Raw genomic sequence first — 23,915 nt, forward strand, 5'->3', positions numbered from 1 at the left:
ATGAGAAAATATATAATTCTGATGAAATCGTTTGTGTTCTTGGAATGACAGTTGTGTGATTCATTAGTGTCCACCGCCCCCCCTTCCACCTTCACCGTTTTAGCCATCAGCTAGTTTCAGTTGGGTTTCTGGCACAACTATAAGAGTAGAGACTGATTTGATAGCTCCCAGTTATTGGTGTCTTTATATGCCAGTTCCTTTGTATACTTTATCCTCATTAAGTCTCATGAAGATTATGCATGAGAGTTATTATCACTTTTGTTTGAGAGACCGAAGCTCAGAGAAGGGAGGTAATGTGGCAGTGGTCGCCCAAGTATTTAACTGGAGGCTAGACTTGAAATGCAGGTCCAAGGAATTACACAGTTCATACTTTTAACTTCATTATCTTAAAATTGGCAAATATTAGAGCCCTTCCGTTCTCGTGTGTGTTGGGTCAAAACGAAGCCTTAATAGTTCTGAAGGTTAACTCTTCCAAAAAGAAGGACTTTGGAGGCTCACCTTCAATGAATTACCCAGGGCCCAAGGGAGTGAACAGGTCCCCAGATATTGGGAGGGAGTTATAGAAGTTCCAGAAACTCCCTACCTCCAAACAAGTCGTTTCTGGAAGGATGCAATAGATTTCCTTGCATTCATGGTCTCAGCGTTTCATGGAGCAAGTAGAGACCTGACGCACATGCTCATTCTTGTAACTCTCTATTACCATGAAAATATGCCCCAGATAGTCAGCTGGAGGAGAAGGAAGTTACTTCACTCATCCTAGCCAAGACCAACCTAGATCTGCCAGCCAACTCTATGAGCTCAGTGTGCAGGTGAGCCCATCCAAGATCAACAGGGCTGCCTAGCTGCCCACCACAGATGTATGAGCAATAAACAGTTGTCATTAAATACAGCTGAGGCTTGTTTCATTGTTTGTTAAGCAGCATTGTTGTGATAAAAACTAACTGATGGAAGTGGTCTTGCCAGATTAGGGGGCAGGAAAGCCTGTTATGAATGGATGCATTCTTTGGGATGTCAGAAAGAGGGGAATCTGGGAGAAAGAAAGTATGGGAGTGATGAAAATTGTCAGTATCACTGCTGTTTAATTCTAGAATGCAGTCAGGCTCACAGCCCATTGGTCTCCGACTCTTAGCTTCTTTGTATGTAGAATGAGGATTGTGGTTTCCTTCTGGAAGCTTCTGAGGAGGAAAGTGAGGTATCAGCATGAAGGTGGAGCACATCACAGGTGGCCCTTTAATCTTCACTCTTGAGTTTACTCCTCTCCCCATATTTTCACCCCAAATGTAGAGTGGGAGCAAACAGGGGCTACCACCATTCCATAGGATATGATAACCTGGGAGAAAATTTGCACAAGTATGTGTTAAGAAAGTCAGAGAATATGCTGAGAACAGGAGGTGGCAGGAAAACCACCAAGGCAACTTACTCTGCAAGACAGTATCTGTGCAAAGGAGCACAGGAGCTCAGCTAAAAGCAACCTGAGAGTGTCTGTAGATATAATATAAATATAAAGGGTGGGGGAGAACCTTGGGCCCACCTGTTGGAAATCTAACTTAAGGTAATAATCCAAAATGCAGAGGGAAAGGAAGCTATCTACAAAGCTATAATATGATGTAATTTATAGTAGAAACAACTTAAAACGCACTTAGAAGCTTAAAAAAAAAGAAAGTAGACTGCTTAGTTCTTTTTTTTATTATGTTCAGTTAGCCAGCATATAGTACATCATTAGTTTTTGAAGTAGTGTTCAACGATTCATTAGTTGTGTATAACACTCAGTGCTCATCCCAACACGTGCCCTCTTAATACCAATCACAGCTATCCCATCTCCCCACTCCCTTCCCTCTGTAACCCTCGGTTTGTTTCCCAGAGTCCAGAGTCTCTCATGGTTACTCTCTCTCTCTCTGATTCCTTCCCATTCAGTTTTCCCTCCCTTCCCCTGTGGTCCTCTGCACTATTCCTTATGTTCCATGTATGAGTGAAACCATATGATAATTGTCTTTCTCGGCTTGACTTATTTCACTTAGCATTCTACTATGGTACCTGCACAAACATTTAGTTATTGGAAGAGTGCAATGTTAGGTTAAAAAAAAAAGAATACTCCATTTTATCTGTATATTGTCTAGAATGGTTACCCTGCATCACTTGATCCTTTGTGCTTTCTTCCACACAGTGATAGCAAGAGACATTTCATTTCAGGGACAGAATTGTGACGTGGCGACCATGGTTTATTTCTGCTGGTTGAGACCATGCCAGTAGGGCCACCTGCATCGAGGATCATATTTTGTTTCAATAGAAGAGGCGAAGACCCAATGGGCCTGACAAAAACAGACCCAGTTGGTCAAATTACTGCGGAGGTCTACCACCACACACACCTTTACTGTGGAGGGCAGACCATCCCAAGAAGACAACAGAGAGATGGGGCACAACTCCAGGGAGGGGCAGTGAGGGAGGGGCGAAGAGGACCAGATCTGTTCGTCCCACTACTGCTCCCCCTCCTGGAGGTATGTGGAAGTCCCTCTCAGAAACATGAAGGAAAGGAGGAGTTCCCAGTCTGGATGACACCCATACTCATGTCACATTTAACATTTAATTAATGTAATTAATTAAATGTAATTTAATTAAATGTAATTAATGTAATTTAATTAATGTAACTCATGTTACATTTCAGTCTGGATACAATTTAAAATGGCTAAATATTCCTCTAAATTTTGCTTCACGGCCCATGAATCCAACCTTTTTGCCTCACAAATTTCATCTCTTAGAAATACCTGCCGGTGCCTGAATTCATACCTGGGTAACTCCCCTCACCAACATCATTCATGCTCTGACGCAGTTTGGGGAAAACCCCGGATACTTCAGCTGAGTTTTGTACATGATAAGCAAAGATCAATGGTTCACAGATGGTGAGACACAGGGCCCACAGGTACTGCTGACTCATATCACAATGGCAAAAACTACGATACCTGTTCCACCCGCAGCAGTGGGAAGGAGCCATGTACCTTTTTGCAACTGGGCCAAGCCGTCCCGAGGGACTAAGGTAGCATTTCCCCAAGCCCAGGTTCCAGGTTGGGCCAAACGATAGCCCAACACCTGGCACAGAAGGAGTGCTTTGTGCAAGGTAACTCAGTGGAGGCCGAGGGGAGTCAGGAAGAATGGTCTGTGGTTTCTGTCCGCCACCTTTCCTGAACTCCACAAAGCTAGACCACTTGGTAGAGCGGTCCAAGTTCTTTACCAAGCAACTTGACTTGGGCAGAGGCAACCCCAGTCAGCAGAGGTGCTTCTGGGGCCGATCTATACCCTAAGAAGTCTTTATTGTGAGTTCCTTGAGCTCCTTTTGCTTCTCCATACTTAGCACGGTACCCGGTGCACAGCAACGTCTCCATAAATCATTGAATGGAGTGCAAGGCAAGATGAAGATGTGGGGTTAGCTGAAGAATTGGAGAAATTGTTGAAGGGTCCTTGAACAGCTAGACCTGAAGGACAAGGCCCTTGCTGTGGTTCCTAGGCCATTGTATGGGGCTGGCGTGGGCCTTGTAGGACTGGGCACCTGTCTGCTCTCACCCCCTATAGCAGTTTTCTAAGCCTGCTGTAGAACAAATCACCACCAACCCGGAAATGTGTTCTCTTACAGTTGAAGTCCAGATGACTGAAATCCTGCAGAACTGAGTTCTCCAGGGCTCTAAAGGAGAGTCATTGCTTGCCCCAGTGCAGCTCCTGGTGGCCACCCAGCAATCCTAAATTTGTGGTTACATCACTCCAGTCTCTTCTCTACTTTCCCACCATCTTCTCCTCTGTGTGCTACCTAAGATCTCTCTCTGCTTCTACGTTATAGGGACTCAGTGATTGCACTGAGGGTCACCTGGGTAATCTGCAACAATCTTTCTATCCCAGATTCCTTAACTTAATCACATCTGTGAAGTTTCTTTTTCCAAATAAGGTTGCATTTGCAAATTCCAGGAATTAGGACTTGATATTTTTGGGTGGTCATTATTCAATCTCCTCTACCCTGGCTCTAAAAATAGGAGGAAGTGATGTGGCTTAAGAGAAGCCTTGGTTTCTCACCTTCGGCCAGAAAGGGAGGCCCCAGCATTCTGGAGGGTATCGGAAACCATCCATACAGCCGAGGTCAAATACGACCTCCAGAATCGACAGCTTCTCAAATCCACCTCCTGCTGTACAAACACACTCAATGAGTTCTGGAGGGAAAACTCTCTGGGCAAACATATTTCAAAATGCATTTTGGCTCAGTTGGTTAAGTGGCTGCCTTCGGCTCAGGTCATGATCCCAGCGTCCTGGGATCGAGTCCCACATCGGGCTCCGTGCTCGGCGGGGAGCCTGCTTCTCTCTCTGTCTCTGCCTGCCACTCTGTCTGCCTGTGCTCGCTCTCACTCTCTCTCTTTCTCTGACAAATAAATAAATAAAAATATTAAAAAAAAGATTTTATTTATTTGACCAAGAGAGAAACAGCAATAGAGGGAATACCAGCAGGATCAGTGGCAGAGGGAGAAGCAGGCTTCCTGCAGAGCAGGGATCTGGACTGGGATTTGATCTGAGGACCCCAGGATCGTGACCTGAGCTGAAGGCAGATGCTTAATGACTGAGCCACCCAGGTGCCCATTTCAAAACGTGTTTTAAATAGCATTTGCCACTTCTATCATTGACAAGCTTCCCAAAGCTTTGGGGGAGGATCTTAATTGAAATTGATCGCCGCCTTCTTTATCTAGTCTCCAAAACTTAGAAGAATCCTGTTAACAGTTTAATAATCACCATCTGCAATAGTTAATTTATGTGTCAACTTGGCTAGGTGACAGCATCCATATATTTGGTCAAACATTTTAAATGCTTCTGTGAAGGTGTTCTTTAGATGACATTAACATTTAAATCCATGGGCTTTGAGTAGATTACTGTCCATAATGTGTGTGGGCTTCATTCAATTAGTTGAAGGTTTTAATAGAAAAAAACTGACCTCCTCAGAAGGAGAGGGACTTCTGCCGGCAAACCACCTGTGAACCTGAACTGCAACATTCCTGGGTCTCCAGCCTGCTGGTGGACCCTGCAGGTTCTGGACTTGCCAAGCCTCCACAATCACGATAACCAATTTCTTAATATAAATCTCTCTTTCTATGTATACACACATCTAGTTAATTCTATTTTTTCCTGGAGGACCTTCATATACCACACAAACCACAAAACAACACCACAACTTAAAGGTGTAAATAAACAAGCAAGATCAGGAAAGAGCCTGAGTGCTGAGTCTTCAGGTACTGGGTTACATAGCTTATGAGAAACAGATGACTCCTGAAATGCACCGTTATATCAAATCACCACCAATCCCTCCAAAGAAATCGCTCCAGCTCTGTCCCATAGCTGGTTCAACACAACTTCTATGACCACTAATGAACATTGCAGAGTTCAGAGGGATCTCTTTAGGAAACATACCCATGTTTCTGCTTTGGGTATTTAGGCATTTTATAGTTTTAAGGAACAAGATTTTCCATTTCCATATGCCTCAGTATTTTGTGGTTTGACATGGAACTTGCACCAACAACTTCTGTGATATGAGTATACATGCTTTACATAGTGAGTTTTTGACTGACTTTTTACAGCTTAGGGGACGTATCCTGTCCAACCACATCATATGGTTTTGTAGCATATGTTATAATAGAGCATTGTTGGGACTTTGAGGATGGGCTCTGTTAGGAAAGAAAAATTTTTCTCTATCTTTCAAAATTCTTCTAGCTGGTCCAAAAGTGAAATTAACATAAGACAGATTAACAGGAGAAAAAAACCACAAGGTTTAATTATATGCACATACAGACCTAATAATGAAATTTGGACCTTCACCCCACCCACCCAATGCAGTTTTTATACATTTTAGACAAAGATGTAAGTCTGTGAGAAATTGACAAGGCAAAGAAAATTTATGTTTGGGAGCTTCAATTAGCAAAGAATTTTATTTTTTTAAAATATTTTATTTATTTGTCAGAGAGAGAGTACACACAAGCAGGCAGAGAGAGAGGAGGAAGTAGGCTCCCTGCCGAGCAAGGAGCCCGACGCAGGACTCGATCCAGGGCCCCAGGATCATGACCTGAGCCAAAGGCAGCAGCTTAATCAACTGAGCCACCCAGGCATCCCAAGAATTTTATTTTTTTTAAAGATTTTATTTATGTTTGGGAGCTTCAATTAGCAAAGAATTTTATTTTTAAAAAAGATTTTATTTATTTATTTGACAGAGATCACAAGTAGGCAGAGAGGCAGGCAGAAAGAGAGAGGGAAGCAGGCTCCCTGCCGAGCAGAGAGCCTGATGTGGGTCTCGATCCCAGGACCCTGAGATCATGACCTGAGCCGAAGGTAGAGGCCCAACACTCTGAGCCACCCAGGCGACCCTAGCAAAGAATTTTAAACAAGATTTGGGCCCGGGGTAGTAAATTAGTGAAAGTAACAAAGTTTGTTACTATAGCCTTCTTAACTTTAGATGCCCTATCCCTGGTGAGAAGGATGTCTCTACCTCCTGGTACGGAGAGAGTACCTTTTGCATGGGAGATTTATTTCTGCTTTCCGAAGACAAAGGGAGATCATGCTTTTCTTCTTGCAATGGCTGTTTCATCAGTTAACATTGATTCAAAATAATCAGTATGACTTTTTTTTAAGATTTTACTTATTTATTTGTTTTTTTTAAAGATTTTATTTATTTATTTGACAGAGAGAGATCATAAGTAGGCAGAGAGGCAGACAGAGAGAGTGAGAGGGAAGCAGGCTCCCTGCTGAGCAGAGAGCCCGATGCAGGACTCGATCCCAGGACCCTGAGATCATGACCTGAGCCGAAGGCAGCGGCTTAATCCACTGAGCCACCCAGGCGCCCCAAGATTTTACTTATTTATTTGACACAGAGAAAGAAATCACAAGTAGGCAGAGAGGCAGGGAGAGAGAAAGGGGGAAGCAGGCTCCCCACTGAGCAGAGAGCCCGATGTGGGGCTCAATCCCAGGACCCTGAGTTCATGACCTGAGCCGAAGGCAGAGGCTTAACCCACTGAGCCACCCAGGTGCCCCTAATCAGTATGACTTTTGGGGTGGCCTGCCCTCAGCCCCCACAGTACATATCCCCAAATACTTACTATTTTTTTAATTAATTTATTTTTTTTATTCGTTTATTTGTTTATTTACAGCATAACAGTGTTCATTATTTTGGCATCACACCCAGTGCTCCATGCAGTACGTGCCCTCCCTATTACCCACCACCTGGTTCCTCAACCTACCCCCCCCCCCCGCCCCTTCAAAACCCTCTGGTTGTTTTTCAGAGTCCATAGTCTCTCATGGTTCATCTCCCCTTCCAATTTCCCTCAACTCCCTCTCCTCTCCATCTTCCCATGTCCTCCATGTTATTTGTTATGCTCCACAAATAAGTGAGACCATATAATACTTGACTCTCTCTGCTTGACTTATTTCGCTCAGCATAATTTCTTCCAGTCCCGTCCATGTTGCTACAAAAGTTGGGTATTCATCCTTTCTGATGGAGGCATAATACTCCATCATGTATATGGACCACATCTTCCTTATCCATTCATCCGTTGAAGGGCATCTTGGTTCTTTCCACAGTTTGGCGACCGTAGCCATTGCTGCAATAAACATTGGGGTACAGATGGCCCTTCTTTTCACTACATCTGTATCTTTGGGGTAAATACCCAACAGTGCAATTGCAGGGTCATAGGGAAGCTCTATTCTTAATTTCTTCAGGAGTCTCCACACTGTTCTCCAAAGTGGCTGCACTAACTTGCATTCCCACCAACAGTGTAAGAGGGTTCCCCTTTCTCTACATCCTCTCCAACACACGTTGTTTCCTGTCTTGCTAATTTTGGCCATTCTAACTGGTGTCAGGTGGTATCTCAATGTTGTTTTAATTTGAATCTCCCTGATGGCTAGTGATGATGCACATTTTTTCATGTGTCTGATAGCCATTTGTATGTCTTCATTGGAGAAGTGTCTGTTCATATCTTCTGCCCATTTTTGGATATGATTATCTGTTTTGTGTGTGTTGAGTTTGAGGAGTTCTTTATAGATCCTGGATATCAACCTTTTGTCTGTACTGTCATTTGCAAATATCTTCTCCCATTCCGTGGGTTGCCTTTTTGTTTTGTTGACTGTTTCCTTTGCTGTGCAGAAGCTTTTGATCTTGATGAAGTCCCAAAAGTTCATTTTTGCTTTTGTTTCCTTGGCCTTTGGAGACATATCTTGAAAGAAGTTGCTGTGGCTGATATCGAAGAGGTTACTGCCTATGTTCTCCTCTAGGATTCTGATAGATTCCTGTCTCACGTTGAGGTCTTTTATCTATTTCGAGTTTATCTTTGTGTACGGTGTAAGAGAATGGTCGAGTTTCATTCTTCTACATACCCAAGTACTTACTATTAATGAATGTTTTAAATATTTACATTATGCTGGCATAATGGGGATACCTTAAAACTGTATCCTTAGATTTTTGAAATGATGAAAAAACCTTAAAGAACTGGCATTTAAAATTTTCAAGCTGTTTTAGTTCTAGAAGTAGTGACTCTGTTCATGCATTCATTCTTTTCATTAATCCTCTAAATATTTATTAAGTGCTTTCCACATTAGGGTCTCTAGGCTGGGTTGTGAGGATACAGTGGGGGATGACATCGGCAAGGCTTCTGTCCTGTGGAATCAGATACAGGGGGTGACAGGCATAAAGCAAATTATACAAATTTTTTATGCTAACTGTGATAGTGTCAATGGGCAGTACCCATACTGCGGGGGTTTAGAACAGGTGGGTTCAGTCTGTTCTGTCTTTGTGTCTCTAGAATGATGTCTTCAAGCAGATGAGAGGATAGTTTAAATGAAGGGAATTTGTAGAAAGCTATTTAATAAGTAGCCTCATCCCTAGGACCCCTTCTTTATTCCATGTAACAGGTGGCTGCCCTTCCTTCAGCCTTGCAGTAGATTGGCATTCTCAGGAGAGAGGATTAAGTGACCTTATGCACACCCAGCTAAGGCCCTCTGGCCTCCATCTGTCAACAGGTGGAAAGAGGAAGAGTCTCCTCACTAGGTTCTGATGGGTCCATGAGGAAACACTCAAGGCCAAGGGCATCGCGGCTCCCCCACCCAACAGTCTAAGTAGGCAATACTTGGTGAAGTTCTCAGCTGACAAACTGTCCCAGGTACTCAGAGCTGCCAACAGACAGACTGCTAAGAACCACTACGCATGAGACAAAAGGCTCCAATATGAAAGACAGAGACTAAACACACTGACAGGAAACAAAGGTTTCGAGGAAACAGAGGCTATGCAGAGATAAGAGAACTTGAAAACTACAAATGCCCCAGAGAAAATAACAAGACACGACACCCATAAAATGAGAATTAAATGCTACCAAAAGGAACATTTATAGTACCAAAGTGGTTCTGGACATTAGAAGCATGCTATCAGGTTTTAAAGATCAACAGAAGGTTTAGAAAGTCAAGTTAAGGATGTCTCCTGTGAAGAACAGCAGAAAGACAGCATATGGGAAAATTAGAGAGAAAACAATCCAAGAACCAATACTAGGGTCCAGCATCCAAGTTCTAGAAGTTCCACAAAGAGCACAGAGATAACAAAGGGGACAGAATTAGCAAAGACATAATTAAAGAAAATCTCCCAGAAGTAAATGTCACCAGCTTCCAGATGAGAAAGGGCCTGTTATGTGCCCGGTACAATGGATGGAAATAGACTCAGGTGGTGGTGGACCTCACTGTTTCAGGCTAGTACAATTAACTGGCTTTAGCTCAGCTTATGTCTCTTATAATTGAAAGAATTCTGATCAATCTTCTGACCTAGAAGTGATCTGATCAAGATTGTCTGGCTGACTCTAACCACAGTGGGCATCTGTTTTGTTTGCTGACATTGTTGATTCTGTGTCCACCCACTCACTGCCCATTTTACTTCTCAATGTGAAAAACCTCCTTTTCCTTTGGGGGAACCAAAAGACTGTTAATTGTGGTGCCTCAGGTCTAATCTTTGTCCAAGGCTGAGCCCAGGAAAACCAATCAGACTTGGTCACCTGAAATTTTGCACCTTAAGGAGAATGACCATGGCTGGAAAGGGGTTCTGCAATTCTCATGGTGGTGTCCAAAAAGGAGATTGTTGTTTGGTTCCTGAGAGATGCCCACAAGAGCCCTAATTCATCTCTGAGTCCTGATTTCACAGGATGTTTAACATCTTTTGCCTTGGGGCCCTAAATACCAATCATAACCTGTGGAGCCTTCTTTCAGGCAAACTGGCTGAATGTAGAAAAGACCCATCAGGCAACCCACCTCAAAATACCCATAGACCCTAACTGACCAATGGGCTACTTACAACTAGGCATAGTGACCAAAAATGGGAGAATTCCATATGTTGTCACAGCTCCTCATCTTTCCCCCTTTAAAAAGAGCCCCACCCACTACCTTGTTGCAGACAGTCTCTCCTCTGTTGTCCTGTCCTCCACTCCCTTGTGGTGTATTCAGTAAACTTCTAACTCCTTTGTTCTGCCTCAGATGAATTCTTTTACCACTCCTGCCACTGACCACAATCCAATCAGGGTGCCCCACATTTGGATTGTCTATCCAATCAAGAGACACCCCAGAGACACCACACAACCCTCAGCTGTTCTGACAACAGGACTACCATCAACATTTCCAAATGCTCCTTCAAGGAGTAGCACCATCTGGTTGCAAACCATTGGTAGAGGTATAGAGGACCTCACTCAGAAACAGATTCTGTGGGTTTCTGAATCATAATAACAATTGTGTGTTTCATTTCTCTGGGTCTCTTTGTGAAATACAGGGCACTGTGCTTTTTATTTTTATCCTTTTCTTCCAAATTTTTATTTAAATTCTAGCTAGTTAACATACTGGTTTCAACAATACTGGTTAACAATACTGGTTTCAAGAGTAGAATTTTGTGATTCATATTCCCAGTGCTGATCACAAGTGCCCTCCTTAATCCCCACCACCCTGTTCATCTCCCACCCACATCCAACCATCAATCTTCAGTTTGTTCTCTATTATTAAGAGTCTCTTACGGTTTGCCTCCACCTCACTCTTTCTCTCTTTTTCCCCCTCCTACCATATGTTCATCTGTTTTATTTCCTAAATTCCACATGAATGAAATCATATGGTATTTCTCTTTCTCTGACTGACTTATTTTACTTAGCATAATACACTCTAGCTCCATCCCCATCATTGACAATGGCAAGATTTCATTCTTTTTGATGGCTGAGTAATATTCCTCTGTGTGTGTGTGTGTGTGTGTGTGTGTGTGTGTGTGTGTGTAACACATCTTTATTTGTTCATCTCTTGAGGGACATTTGGGCTCTCTCCATAGTTTGGCTCTTATTGATAATGCTGCTGTAAATAACTGAGTGCATGAATCCCTTAGAATTAGCATTTTTGTGTCCTTTAGGTAAATACCTAGTAACACTGTGCTTTTTAAAAAGCAGGGTCCTGACAACAGGAATGATATTACCTGCAGATTCTGAGGACTTGAAGGACATGGATGAATCCCCAGGTCTCATGCAACTTAGTGGAAACCTCCCTTCAGGCCATATTTTTCCAGAGTCTAAAGTAATTTTAACCATGGGGGTAAAATAAGAACTCAGAACATAGAGAATAGTTTGGCACTCTGAAGCACATACAAAAATTCTTTTTAATTATAAAAAAATGTCTGGAGATTATGTGGAAATGGCTGCTGAGCCAAGGAGGGAGAATGAAACTTGAGATTTTTTTTTTATTTATTTGACAGAGAGAGATCATAAGTAGGTAGAGAGGCAGCCAGAGAGAGTGAGAGGGAAGCAGGCTCCCTGCCGAGCAGAGAGCCCGATGTGGGACTCGATCCCAGGACCCTGAGATCATGACCCGAGCCGAAGGCAGCGGCTTAAACCACTGAGCCACCCAGGCGCCCGAAACTTGAGATTTTGATGGAGTCATTGATATGTCTACTTTCATCAGAGATCAGCTTTGTGGCCAAACAATGGCTAACACTTTGCTGAATTGGCTAATCCAAACCCTGATTCATTGTTGGATTCCCCTAAGTGACACTGAATGGCCAAAAGAGGAAAAAAAGTCTCTTGGCGGAGATAGAAGAAAGAATTTAAGTTCATCAGAGCACAGAAATGCTGGATCGGATCTATCAGTGACATCCCACATAAATCCAACTCCACCACGTGGAGTTCACCTCAGAATGAAAAATAAATTGATGAAGGAAGCTCCAAAATCTTGAAAGTGTTGTGCTAGGGATCAAGTGCAGTTGAAATGGGTTCACTGCATCACACTCTGTGGGGACAGGAAGAGAGGCTGGGGTGTCTGGCAGGACAGCTAATTACAGTAGTCATTATGACAGACTGTGGGCGGGCATGTCAATCACAGATGGGGAAATGACACCCTGGGCGAATATCTCTGACCAAGTGATTTTGTCATGGATCCACCAGAACGAACTGATAGGTGGCCACACCACAGCTATCTTCTTTGATGTCTGCACCTAGGGAAGTCTATCTGCTGAAGAGACCTGGCTTGAGCCTCTGTATTAGAGAGGCTCACATGATCATGCAGTTCCTGGATGTCCATCATTGCAGAGTCAAAGTTCCTTTAAAAACATGAGAGATGGGAGGAAAGACCCTACAAGAATACCACAGTGTGAGTTATATTCCCAAACTTCTGAGAACCTTGGATAATGGCTAGTTCTCCTTGTGTCTCCTTTGCTGACAGAAGCAACTGTACCTCCCCTGTCTGACTAGCCGTCTCTGACAAAGACCTCCTCCAAGGCAGCTATGTTGCAACCGGAGGTCATTCTCCATCTGGCAAGCAAGAAATGGCACATTCTACCTCCTTTTTCCCAAAATCAAGGGAAAGAGAAGACTGTGTTTAAATGAACTCTAAGTGTAAGTGTGTAAATTAGTGCTATCACATGCACTTGTCATAGAGCATTAGGCAGAAAATGACCTCAGGCCAACGAACTGAACTCTATTTTTTTATTAATTTTTAAATTTTTAATAAACATATAATGTACTTTTATCCCCAGGGATACAGGTCTGTGAATCGCCAGGTTTACACATTTCACAGCACTCACCATAGAACATACTCTCCCCAATGTCCATATCCCCACCACCCTCTCCCAACCCCCCTCCCCCCAGCAACCCTCAGTCTGTTTTGTGAGATTGAATCTTTTATAGTTTGTCTCCCTCCCGATCCCATCTTCTTTCATTTTTTCTTTTCCTACCCCCCAACCCCCCACGTTGCATCTCCACTTCCTCATATCAGGGAGATCATATGATAGTTGTGTTTCTCCGATTGACTTATTTCGCTGAGCATAATACCCTCTACTGAACTCTGTTTTTATAAATGGGAGTATCTAAGTCCGGAGAGGTGAAGTAACTGACCCCAAAACACACAGTAAGTCAGTGGAAGAGCCAGAGCCTGCACTCGGGTCTTCTGAAACATAACCTCTGTTTTTTTCTGCATTGCACCGTATTTTTAAAATTCTCATATGTTCACATTACAAAGAGTTGTGGATAAAACTACAGGGAATCTTTTAGGGTTTTCTACATTTTACAACTCTAAGTCCACCGATAATTTTCAGGGTACAAAGCATTTGCTTAACAAAAAGTGGTAGACAGAAGCATGAGTTTAATAAAATCATGTGTTATTAATAATAAAGCCAGTTTATCAGAAAAATATTTTCCCATCTATATAATTAATGTATAATTTAATCATATTTTAATATATAGTATATATAATTTAATGTTTGTAGTTTATATATAATTATATATCAATTATAGTAATACATATGTGTATATACATAAAATTTAATTCTTCACATAGATTGCAAAAAAAAAGCTTCAATAAAAAGATTTTTCTTATTACAAAATATTTATTTCCTGTATAAGAGTAGTCAGGAACACTGCCTGCATACAATCAAAGGTACAACCACAATATTGCTTCAAAGGGTTGAACACGGAGAAATGTGCAGTTAATAGTACAAGCTAATAGAACAATATTTGTATTTTTAGTTGCATGTTCGGGAAATGTATATACCATGTAGTATGCAAGAAGAACTGATTAGATCTCTCAGCCTTTTGCTGGTCCTTTATTCCTGGAATTTAACTTTTACCAACAGCCTTTATTTTTCTCTCAAAGCTACAAACACTTACTGAGGACCTAGCATATGCCCAGCATCGCTCTGGTCATTTGATGAGTAAAAAAGCAAAATTACAGGAGTTTCCCTTTCAGGAATTTAGCAATGACTCTCTGAAGAATGATGAATAATGAAAGGGAAAAATCATTATGAAAACTATGTGGAAACCCAGAAAACTCTTTATGAAGAAGAGCAAATGAAAGTGGCATGTATAACGATGACTGTGTGTGCCAAGACCTGGATATATGTGATCACATTCCGGAATGAAACAGGCAGAAGTGAAAACAGTCAGGTATTAGATTACTTCTCTTTATTTTTAAAGTTTTCTTTACCAATGGTATATTGTTTTCTTAAACTTTTAAAAAATATTTTAAAAAAAATTTTTATTAGCTTCAGAGATAGAATTTAGTGATTCATCAGTTGCATATAACACCCAGTGCTCATTACATCGAGTGCCCTCCTTAATGCCCATCACCCAATTATCCCTCCCCCTCCAGCAACCCTCAATTTTGTTTCATAGAGTTCAGCACCTCTTATGGTTTGCCTCCCTCTCAATTTCCATCTTATTTTATATTTCCTTCCCTTCCTTTATGTTCATCTGTTTTGTTTCTTAAATTATACATATGAGTGAAATCATATGGTATTTGTCTTTCTCTGACTGACTTATTTCACTTAGCATAATAACCTCTAGTTCTGGGAGCCTTTGTGGCTTGGTCAATTAAGTGTCTGCCTTGGGCTCAGGTCATGATCCCAGGGTTCTGGGATCAAGTCCCACATCAGGCTCCCTGCCCAACAGGGAATCAGCTTCTCCCTCTCCCTTTGCCCTTCCCCCTGCTCATTCTCTCTCTCTCTCAAAGAAATAAGTAAAATCTTAAAAAAAAAACCCTCTAGTTCCATCCACATTGTTGCAAATGGCAAGAGTTCATTCTTTTTGATGACTGACTAATATTCCATTGTATATATATACCATATCTTCTTTATTCATTCATCTGTTGATGGACATCTGGACTCTTTCCATATTCTGGTTATTGTGGACATTGCTGTTACAAACATTGGGATGCCTGTGCCCCTTCAAATCACTATGTTTGTATCCTTTAGATAAATACCTAATAGTGCAATTGCTAGGTCACAAGTTAGCTCTATTTTTAACTTTTTAAGGAACCTCCAGTTGATTTCCAGAGTGGCTGCACCAGTTTGCTTTCCCACCAATAGTGTAAGAGGGTTCCCCTTTCTCTGCATCCTCGACAACATCTGTTGTTTCCTGAGTTGTTGATTTTAGCCATTCTGGTTTAGCTACTCTAATTTCTCTTCAGATTGTTTAAATCTTTCACCTTTTCTCAGTAAGTTTTTAAGGAAATAGACAATGGTTATCAATAGCAAACTCAAAGCAGAGAAGTTTCCATTTTGTAAATGATTTGATGATTACACTGTAGATGAATTTACTAACCCACACTTGGAATTCTCTCCCAATGACTTACAGAACAAAAACCACCTGTATGACAAAAAGTGATATACAGGGGAAGTCCAGCTGGTAAAGCAGATCTGGTTTATGAAGCAGATATTGGGGAGAAAATTCTTTCCTCTACCCTCTTGAGTTCTGAACCCAGGGAGGTCTGTGAATTAAACTCACAAAAGACAGATAACAAAAGAAAAGGTACATAATTTTTATTAATATTTACATGTATGGGAACTCACAGAAAAGGAGTGAAACTCAAAAAAAGTGGTCAGACTTCAGTGTTTATATGGCATTTTAACAAAGGAAAGGAGGTTTGGGCTTCAAGGAGGTGCCACCCCATAATATATCACTTTGCCATAAGGATCATTTTGAACTAAAGGCAACTGAGAATTAATCAAAGCAGGAAGAATTCTCTGCCCTTCCCCATTTGTCTAAAGGCAGGGGGATAAATTTCCCTTTGATGAAGGTGTCCACCTTGTACTAGAGAATGACGCTTATCAAAGATGGGAAGTTGAACATCAAGATGAGTTTGCATAAACAGACCATGCTAAAATAGTCCTTGGCTTCCATTAGTTCTCTCATACATTTCCTTGTCCCTTCCTCACAATTTATCATCCCCTAAGTCTTTCTCATCTGGGCTTCCAGAATCCTTGTTCTCACTATAGATCTTGTTCATGTTCACTGTCATGTTCTTTGGGCTGTCTTTCCTACCAGACTCATATCTTTCTCTTTTCGGGTCTCCACCCAATACATCCAAGGCAATGCCTACCATGAGGTAGGTCTTAGAGAGCCCAGGATGAATCAAGACCCAACAGCTCACAATGAAGAGGACAGAAATGCCACCTTCTCTTCTGGTTGGTCTTTATCATGGTCAAAATCCAGGGAATTTACGGCACCTGAAGGCTTTGGAGTCATCCAGACCTGAGTGAAATCCCAGCCCTGTTGTTAACTTGGTGGGTGACACTGGGTATTTTATTTCAAAACCCCCACACCTCATCATTCTCATCTGTACAAGATGGGTGGTGATCCCTGTCTTAAGGGGGCTGTTAAAAAAAAAAAAAGATTTTTCTTCTGTAGAGATCTACTACCAAATATATGTTAATAACTACATGTTCTATTCCTAACCACCAAGCAACTCTTATCATTTTACTTCTGTGGTTTCCTCTTTACTAGACTTGGAAGTCTTCAAAGTTTTTATTTTGAAATCATGTGCAGAAAAGAAAGATTGTGAGAATTTACAAAGTGCTCTGGTGTATTCTTCTCCCAGATTCACCAAGTGTTAACATTTTGACATACGTCCTTCATCATTTTCTCTCTTTGCATGTGAGATAAAAAATTTTCTGAATCATTGGAGAAAATTCGCAGGCATCATGTTCTTTCATCCCTAAACCTTTCAGTGTGAATTTCCTAAAAAGGACTTTCTCTTATGTCACCATAGTGCTATTAAGATCAAGAAATTTAGCATATCATGGTAATGCTTTCTAAGAAGTTTTTTTTTACAATTTCACCAATTATCTCAGTAATGTCCTCTATAGTACCTTTTTCCTGGTTCAGGATCTAATCCACAGCCATGCCTTGCATTTAACTGTCTAGTACTTTAACTTGTCTTTGATCTGAAACTGTGCCTCTGCTTCTAATTGTTTTTTAAGACATTGACACTTTTTAAAAAGATTTTATTTGTTTATTCAAGAAAGAGAGGGAAAGAGAGAGAGAACAGGGGGAGAGTGAAAGGAAGAGGCAGATGCCCTGATGAGCAGAGAGCCTGATGTGGGACTTGATCCCCGGATCTTGACATCATGACCTGAGCTGAAGGAAGAAGCTTAACCAACTGAGCCTCCAAGGTGTCCCAAGACACTAACATTTTTTTGTGTGTGTTTTTTTGTTTTTTTAAGATTTTATTTATTTATTTGACACAGAGTGAGAGAGAGAGATCACAAGTAGGGAGAGAGGCAGGAAGAGAGAGGGGGGAAGCAGGCTCCCTGCTGAGCAGAGAGCCAGATGCGGGGCTCGATCCCAGGACCCTGAGACCATGACCTGAGCTGAAGGCAGAGGCTTAACCCTCTGAGCCACCCAGCGCCCCGACACTAACATTTTTAAAAGAACACAGGCCAGTTATTTTTCAGAAGGTTGCTCAGTTTGGGTTTGTCTGATGTTTCCTTATGATTAGGTCCTGGTTGAGCATTTTTGGCAGAAATACCACAGAAATGAAGTCAGGTAGTCCCAGTGCTGGTGATATTAACTTTGTTCACTTGATTAAGATGTTTACTAATAGTAAAGATTTTCTTTTTTTCTTCGTTATTAATAGCCATTTGTGTGGATATTCTTCAAGACCATAAAATATACTATTTTTTTGTCAAATTCTCAGGGTTGCTGTTCTGGAAGCTTCTGTAGAAGAAATTCTCTTGAAGATGAAAGACTGAAAAATGTCTGTACTGCCTTGGTTCAGGAAGCATAAATTCTTATTTTCACTAATTTCCTGTGTGGGAGCACTGTGGTTAGTGAGTAGGGGGTGGGTGGGAGAGCTTGGGCCTTGTGGTCCAGGACCTCTCCATCGTGCATCAGCCCCAGAGAGGCCAGGGTCAGGACAACAGGAGAGAAGCTCCCCACAGCAAACTAGAGGCATTTTAGAGACATCCGGTGCTAGCAACCTTACGTGGGCATCAGGTTCATACATGCAGAGGCTTTCTTCCTTTGCCCCTACAAACTTGCTTTCCATTCATCCCTTTCAGTTGAGTGAGATCTCAATTAAATCAGGGGCTTTAGCATACAAGCATACATCACCAAGGGTTCCTGAAAGAACTAATGGCAGAGCAGAACTTCATTCTTCTAGCTGGGGAATGCCTGGCTGAAGCATCTGTCTTGTTAACAGGTGGAAAGTTGAACCTGCAATTTTCTGAACAATATGGAAGAATCTGGAAATCAAAGATTGTTAGAGACGGAGGCCTTCAAGTGTTTATATTAGCATTCATAACCCTTTAGGAGGCTAGGATCATTCCCAAAAGAAAATAGAACTCGGGACACCTGGGTGGCTCAGTTGGTTAAGCGGCTGCCTTCAGCACAGGTCATGATCCCAGCATCCTGGGATCCAGTCCACATTGGGCTCCTTGCTCGACAGGGAGCCTGCTTCTCCCTCTGCCTCTGCCTGCCACTCTGTCTGCCTGTGCTCACTTGCTCTTTCTCCTTCTGTCTCTGACAAATAAATAAATAAAATCTTAAAAAAAAAAAGCAAATAGAACCCAACCCCACCAGTGAAAACAGAGATAAAAACTGTAAACAAACAGCAGCATGCTTGGTCAAGCACTGAATTGGCTTGGAAAAAGAATTTGCGCATCTGGACGCAGCTGGATTTATTCCAGTAATGAAAGAAAAAATCCAAGTGTCATTCACCACATTCACAGATAAATGGGGGAAAAAAATCAGGCAATCACATGATCATCTCAACAGATGCAAGCAAACTGATAAAATTCAGTTTTTATGGTGAGACCCTCCGCTCTGTTGGTGGGAGTGTAAACCATTGCAAATTCTCTGGAAAATAGCTTGGCATCTTCTGCTGGAATAGAACATGCACCTATGCTATGGTTTATCAACTCTACTCTGAGATCTGCATCCAACACAAGTGTGTATTTCGTAAAAAATGTATTGGAATATTCATAGCACTATTCATAACAGACTACTGGAAACCACCCAAGTGCCAGGCAGTAGTAGAATAGATAGATTCTGGTATATTCACACAGTGGAATACACTGCAGCGTTGAGAATGAATGATGTATGATTCTACAAAATAGTGTGGATAAATTCCACAATGCTGTGCAAAAGAAGTTGGAAACAAACACAGCATACTACTATATGATTCCACTTAAATAGGGACCAAAAAACAGGTAAAACTAGTCTATGCATCAGGGGTCAGAAGATGGGTTACGTCTGTGGGGTGACTTATAAGATGGAAAGGGGCCATTCAGAAACTAGCAATATTCTGTCTCTTGATCTGGTTGCTGGTCATAAAGAGGGGTTCAAGGCATAGAAATTCCTATATTTATGATATAAGCCTGTTCCATATGTATATCACACTGCATGAAAAATTTTTAAGAGAAAAAAACTTCATTACGAAGGTTATTAAAATTTCTTTAACTTGAAAATATAGCTATAAAAACCTATACCAACTACCATTATGGATGAAGAAATGCTGAAACTAATCTCTTTGAAATTAGGAAATAAGAAAGATATGCCTATTCTATCACCACTTCTGCAGAGAGACACTGATCTGCATAATACAAACAAGAAATAAATGACATAAGGACAAGACAAGAAGAAACAAAGATGTCATTGCTTACAGAGGATGTGGGGGGAAAATCCAAATGAAGCTACAAATGCAGATGTACAACTGTCAGAAATGCAAGACAGTCCCTAAATGAAATATTAAAGTTAGCAAGATGATTCTGTAAGATTGCGGATTGAAAAGCTGGTAATACAATTCCATTGCATCGCTGTAACTCAGCAACAGACATAAAATGTAATTTTAAAAGGATTCATTCCTTTTATTATGGCATCAGTAAATATGAAGTATTGAGATACAGACCTCATAAAAAAGGACAGGAACTTTTATACAGAAAATTATAAAACTTTATTAAAAGATATTAAAGAACTCCTAAGTAAGTATAGCATACTCCTAAGTAAAGCATTCGTACTTTAGAAGACTACGTAAATAGCAAAAAATACCAGTTCTCCCCAAACTGACTTAAGGATTTAATATAATTATTTTAAAATCCTCACAATATTTTTCTGTGATTGAAAAACTAATTCTAATATTTATTGAGAAATATAAATGCCTATAAACAGCCAAGATACTGTTGAAGAAAAATGATATGGATATCGTTTTTACTGGATATCAGTAGTTATTTTACAGGTTTAGTAGCTTAAGACCAAATAATTTTATATGGGGAATCGTAGATCAAAAGACCAAAGATAGAGCCGATAAACAAACACACTGTGGTTGGAATTTGTTTTATGACCCAGTTGGCATTGGTAGCCTAGTGAAAAAAGAAAAAATTTTCTACAAATGCTGAATGTACTGATTTGCTATATGAAAAATATTTAACCATGTGCTTCACTTATAAAAACATTATACGCAGGTAGACTAAAGGTGTAAACATGAAAGGAAAAGATATAAAATCTTAAAAAGTTAATACAGGGAGACATTTTCTCCTGGTAAGGAAGGATGTATTATTCTGCTTGGGACACCAGAACAAAGTACCACAGTCTGGGTGGTTTAAACAACAGAAATTAATTTCCCACAGTTCTGGAGGTTAGAAGTCCAAGTTCAAGGTGCCAGCTAATTCCTTGGCTGGCGAGAGGTCTTTTCTGCCTTCTTGCTGTGTCACTACACTCTAGCACCATCCACGTCACTGCAAGTGGCAAGACTTCATTCTTTTCATTCATTTATTCATTCATATTATTCATTCATGCATTTAGATATATGTATATGTATATGCCACATTCATTTATTCATTCATATTATTCATTCATTCAGGGGCACCTGGGTGGCTCGGTGGGTTAAGCCTCTGCCTTCAGCCCAGGTCATGATCTCAGGGTCCTGGGATCGAGCCCCGCATTGGGCTCTCTGCTCAGCAGGGAGCCTGCTTCCCCCCACCCCGCCTGCCTCTCAGTCTGCTTGTGACCTCTCTCTCTCTCATATAAATGAATAAAATTAAAAAAAAGAGGTGTTCATTCATTCATTTATATATATGTATATATATATATATAAAAATATGCCACATCTTGTTTATCCATTCATCAGTTGATGAATATGTGGGTTATTTCCATGGTTTGGCTATCGTTGATAATATAGAGTTGATGTCTTAAATAAGACACAAAGATCATTAATCTTGAAGAAAAGCGTTGATAAATCCAAATACATTAAAGTGCAAAACTTCTCACTGAACGTCCCATAAAGAGAAAAAGAAAAAAATTCAAAAATTGAGAGAAGACATTTTCAACACACATAGCTTTAGGCTTTTATCTAAACTTATATATAAAGACATTCTGAAATCTATAAGAACTCTATAAGAAATAGACACGACATTATTTAAAAACAAGTAAAAGACTCGAATAATCTCTTCACAAAGCAGAAAATCCAAATGGCCAATAAACACAGAAAAAGGTGCATGATCGTATTAGTAGTCAGGGAAATTAAAATTAAAAATGTAATGAGGTGCTATGTTTATACTCACAGCTGATCAGAAATTTACATCTGACAATGCCAAGTGTTGGCAAAGATTTTGTAGCTCTGGGAACTCTTCTATAGGACTGCTGAAAGTCTGAGGTAACTTAACCCCTCTGGAAAAGAGGTTTGCTTACCTGTAAAGGTGAGTGCGGGCATCCTCTGCGGCTGAGCGATTCCACAGATGGAATGTGGCCTAGTACATCAGGAAATATGGGCAGGACTGGTCACTGCAGCACTGTACATATTAGTACTAAATTCTCAAAGCAACCCAAACATCCATTGACAGTGTAACGGCTAAACTGAATCAAGATAGAATTATATAATGGAGCATACCACAGTGAGAATAAAAACATTACAAATACACTCATTTGCGTGGATGGATCTCATAAATAAAATGCGGAGCTAAAAAGCAGCATAATATGTACAGTATCACTCTATTTATGTCATGCTCAAAATAGGCATGGCTATCTACCTGCTGATAGGGTGAGTGGGGGTAGGAAAGAGACATGGTTGGGGAGGGGCACAAGGAAGACTTAGAAGGGACTTTGATGTTGTTTCTTCACTTGAATGGTGGATATACTGCTGTGTATTTTATTATTATTTTTTAAACTGTACATTTATATTTTAATGTTGGGATATGTAACATACTGGATATATTTTTTTTAATTTTAATTTTTTATTTTTTTGCACTGGATAATTTTAAAAATGAAAAGTCAGGGCAACCCTGTTGGGAGCCGTCTCACTCTTGAGAGATTTCTCTGTATCTTCACTTAATACATTCCTAATGCTTTACTCACTAATACATAAATAAATAAATATTAAAATTAAACATCAACAATGCATAACCAAAACAAAAAAGAGGGGATTGGATTAGATAATATTGATGATTTCTTCAGCTCACATTCATTCACTTAAGAAGCATTTGGGGAGCACTGGATGGGGTCCCAGAGATTCTGAGAATGAGAAAACTTGGCCCAGTCACTGTGCAGTCCAGGTCCTGAGGAGGCCTCTCACCCATCCTGTACCGGTCAGTTCCTGGCTTCAGGGTGTTGCCCAGTCATCCACTTTGTGCAAAACACAGCCTATTCACCAGGATCCACCAAAATCCAAACCAAAACAAAAAGCAACCCACTTCCACCAAGAATTTAGAAACTTACTGCACCCTCTCTCACAAGAGGTTCTGGTACATTCTCCTTTTTTCTCCTTCTAGTTTCTCTACTCACCTTCGTCTTCCTTACTCTCAGGATCAACATAAATTCCTCGTTTTGCACAGAACTTTGCTCCCTTTGTTTCCCTCATGCTCAAGTATGCCCACTCCAAGTGACAAAGCTCTTTCCAACAAATCCCATGACACCCAAGGAGACAAACCATGAGAGACTGTGGACTCTGAGAAACAAACTGAGGGTTTTGGAGGGGAGGAGGGGGGCGTGTTGGGTGAGCTTGGTGGTGGGTATTCAGGAGGGCACGTATTGCATGGAGCACTGGGTGTGGTGCATAAACAATGAATGCTGGAACACTGAAAAGAAATACAATAAAATAAAATGGAAAAAAGAAAAGAAGATGCTTGGTGATTCAATTTTCTCCACCTAGTGACAGCAGAGCACATGAAGGGCTTCAGGAGCAAAAGCAGGGTGCCTAATTCCTGGGCCCTCCAGGTAAGAATGTAGAGAATGTAGAGGTGACCCAGGAGTTGATCTTAAAGGGTGGGTGTGCCCCCGAGGAGAGAATGAAGGATTCTAGTAAGAATAGCATTTCTCGGGGAGTCTCAGAGCCTCTGCTCCTGTCCCTGCTGAGCTACCATGTTGCCCTGAACTTCTGGGAAAGTCGTGGCACCTTTCTGAGTGTTAATCCAGTGCTTCCCCACTTTGATGTGCATACACATCACCTGGGAATCCTCTTAAGTTGCAGATCATGATACAGCAGCGCTTGAGATGTTGTATGTCTACCCAGCTCCCAGGCAACGCCAATGCACTGGTCTGAAGATCACATTTGACAGGGTTAAGATCTTGATCTGTGACATTGGAATAAAACCTCCATGAGGATGTTGTGACTTCATAAGATAATACTAAGAAACATTTGTGCTCCTCAAA

Source organism: Meles meles, chromosome 4 (genome assembly GCF_922984935.1).
Source record: "Meles meles chromosome 4, mMelMel3.1 paternal haplotype, whole genome shotgun sequence".
Lineage (NCBI taxonomy): Eukaryota > Metazoa > Chordata > Mammalia > Carnivora > Mustelidae > Meles > Meles meles.